Here is a 3,599-nt window from a genome sequence, read left to right on the forward strand (position 1 = left end):
CCGACGACCAGCCGTCCATTGTCGAAGATCAGCTTGTTACTGTTGCTGACCAACTCGTCGACGGTGCTGAGGAGCCACGGGTTGAAGTCGTCGACGACAATGCTCGGGTCAATGAGGTCGTCAAGGAGGTCGTCGATGGGCTTGCTGCTGATGAGGCCGATGTTTGAAGGTCGTCGTTTGTGACGGTTTCACTTTTGCTGCGTGCTTTTAACCAATGTTTTTCTTTTGCTTGCAGAACTTTTGTTTTAATTTGTCTTGTATCTTTTTGTTCCACTTGGGGGCAAGTGGTTGACGATTTTCTTTTGTGTAATATGCTAAGTACTCTTTTACTTTTGATGTGGACGTGAGGCGAAAAAGTGTTTAAAAAAAATGGGATGAATCGATAGGTAGTAAAATTTGTTTAAAAATGGGAAACCAACAAGTAAAAATGAAACAAAAACTTTTTATTAACTCTTTAAGATAACATACTTTACTAACAATATAGTTTTGTAGCTACTCAATATGCCTTGTCGAAGACTTTGTGATTTTAGGCCTATCGTCGCTTTGTTTGCCAATGCCCCTTGCATCCCAGCGTTGACGCTGAACCCTGATGATTAGTTCTTGGTTCAGGTATCGGGTGTTTGGCGTCAGACGCTAAGGTCGAATGTTGCCCTGGGCATCGTTGCGTTTTCGACTGTCGGTTGTAAAAATACTTTGCTTGTTTTGTTAGGGTTGCTGTCGTTCGTCGTCATTTTTTCTCTTTTCTTAGCGAAACGTTTTCGTCTGTCACTTGTACTGCAAAACAAATGTGGTTAAAGTTCCGTTGGTCGTTGGCACGGCCAACGGCCCTCCGATGCTTAAGTCAGTACGCTTAATCGTAATAAAAACTTTAACAGAATAAAACAAATGGAGTATTTTAGTTTAGACATTACCATTTTGTCGACGAACACTTTTTACCGTCTGCTTTAAAAGTAGTATTTTCTGAGATGGGTTGCGTTCCAACTTTGTGGAACGTTGCCGATGACCTGAGTAATTTCATATGGCCCTTCCCATGGGGGAGCGAGCTTTCCGTCGGCCGGATTCTTTGTATTCTGGAATGCTTTCCTTAGTACCCAGTCTCCTAATTGGAACGTTTTAGCCTTGAAGTTTTTGTTGAAGCTCCTAGCGATGGTCTGCTGTTGTGCTGCCATTCTGATTAACGCTGCTTCTCTTAGTTCTTCAACCGCGTCAAGACTATTGAAGGTTCAATGGGCACTCAAGAGGGGGGGGGTGAATTGAGTGTTAAGTAATCGTTGGCTAATTTTGCTTCTTTTCGGATTATGTGTGAGGAACCAGTTGTGCTGGTTCCCGTACGCAGCGGAATATAAATAAGCAATAAAGAAGACAACAAATTTAACGAGGTTCAGCCAACTCAGGCCTACGTCCTCCTATCCTAAGTTCTTTATTAATCTACTCCGAAAAACAAAGACAAAGAACACTCTGCTGTTTCCCTACTCCGGGAACCAGCAAACCCCACACTCTACTCCGAGTATGCTCTTAACTTACCCTCGTAAGTTCTAAACGTGTTTGAACTCACAAACACTCACCCAGCCTTTAGCCTCTTTGCCAAAGACTCAATTACAAGATCAAAACTCTCTAATGATCTAACTCTCAAAAGTTAATGTAGAGAAAATATTAAACACTAGATGCTCTTGTATATGATTCAATAATGGATTTAGTGCTTTTGCTCTCAATAATGAAAAACTCCTTTTTATGCGTGTGAGAGATCTGTTTAGATTATTAGCGAATAGATTGTATTTATAGTCTTAGAAAACCGAAACCCTAGTTACCATAAATCATGCCAATAAGATAAACATAATTTAGGTAAGTATTTATCTTTAATTGATTCTATTATAAGATAAAATCAACTCAAGATAATTACTCCTAGTTTTTAGGTATTTAAAGATTATATCACATCTATTTACAGCTGCCAAGATATATTTTCAAAACTGAATTTTCAATAAAAAATCTTTTTATAAAATCTTTTTAAAATCGCAGCTCTAATAACCTGATCAGTTAACCTGGTCCCCAGACCTGGTTCCCTGAGTTGAACATGTTATGAAATTTGTTCCAATCCTTGTACCAAATTTCACAACGATGCTCGATATATTTAAAGCACTTTATATATCCATTAATAAACCATACTACGGAGCATTTACATGAAGATCCTAAAAAAGCTCTTTCTTGATGTGGATCTTCCTTCATGTAAACTTCAAGTCTTGAAAACCTTCTTTAGATAACCTCAATTGTAACCAATGGAACTTTCTTCAATCTCTTCGAAAGTCCTATCTGCTTCAAGATTTGGAATCAACTTATATTCTGCACAATCAATAAGGTTAATGCACAATATAAAGTAAGTGACTGCTGTACCACGTAGCAACCATGGAAATAGTACATACTGGTTCCCTACCAGTACATAACACTTTTATCATATAACTGTTCCCTGTATAAAGACAAGTTAGTTCAATAAGAAAACTCATGTAAGTAATAACTTGTCTGGGGAAACAGTGTTCTATGTTAGCTGGTTCCCCCAACTGTATCAAACACTTTCAAGGACCTGTTTCCCTTAGCTGTTTGTCATCATTCAAAACTATCAATCAAAACCTAAGGGACTCAACAAATTCCCCCTTTTTGATGATGACAAACTTTTGAAGTTCTTGAACCTGTGGACATGCTCAAAAAGAAAACCGTCAAAAACTTCAAGGACTCAAAACTCTTTGGAACACGTCAGTTAGGCTAACTGGTCCCCTAAACAGAAAATAGAAAATACGAAATAAAAAGACTCAAACTGACTCAAACTAAACTAGCTAAACCTTAGGCTTCAACTTCAAACTACTTCCCCCTTTTGGCATCATTAAAAAGTATCCACAAGTAAAAGCAATGTGCACAAGTTAATGTGCTTATCCATACAATGGCATCAACCACCATTCAAGCATTATGCTGCAAAAAGAGATTAGTCAAACAGTTCATACCATAGCAGAGTTAGTAGTTCATACAAGCCAACAAAGTTCAACCAAAGAAGCCCAAATCCATCCAAAAAGAAAGTTCATGGAATGGAGAGAAGTAGACAGACCAACAAAATCAGTTATTTTAGAATAAACATGAGGGTGAGGAAACAAGAACAGAAACAGCATCACTCCTCATCATCATTCTCGTTCCCTTCCTCCTCCTCGAACTTTGCAACATCTTCTGTATTATCATCTGATTCCTCTTCATCCTTGTCACCATGCTCTGCTTAAACCAAAATCATTATATTACTAAGCATATTCTTGTGATTCCCTAATCTGTTTCAAAACCACTTCCTGACCTGCTGGTTCCTCTATTTTTTTTTTTTTTTTTTTTTATAAATCATGAGAGATCCGCACTTATTCATAAAGTTCTCCTTGTTGCATAACGAGTACAAGACTAGCATCACATCAATCAAGCAAAGACCTCCACCCTTTTGTGGTGTGAAAGGTTCTTGCTGGTACCCTTTTTCTCTTGGTTTCCGGAAGAGAATTAATGGACTGTTCCTCCTACACCTTCTCAGTGAACTTCTTTAATGAAGATTGAGTTACTCTACTTCGTACCATGGTCTTAAC

Source organism: Chenopodium quinoa, unplaced genomic scaffold, assembly GCF_001683475.1.
Source record: "Chenopodium quinoa cultivar QQ74 unplaced genomic scaffold, ASM168347v1, whole genome shotgun sequence".
In the NCBI taxonomy this organism is placed as follows: domain Eukaryota; kingdom Viridiplantae; phylum Streptophyta; class Magnoliopsida; order Caryophyllales; family Amaranthaceae; genus Chenopodium; species Chenopodium quinoa.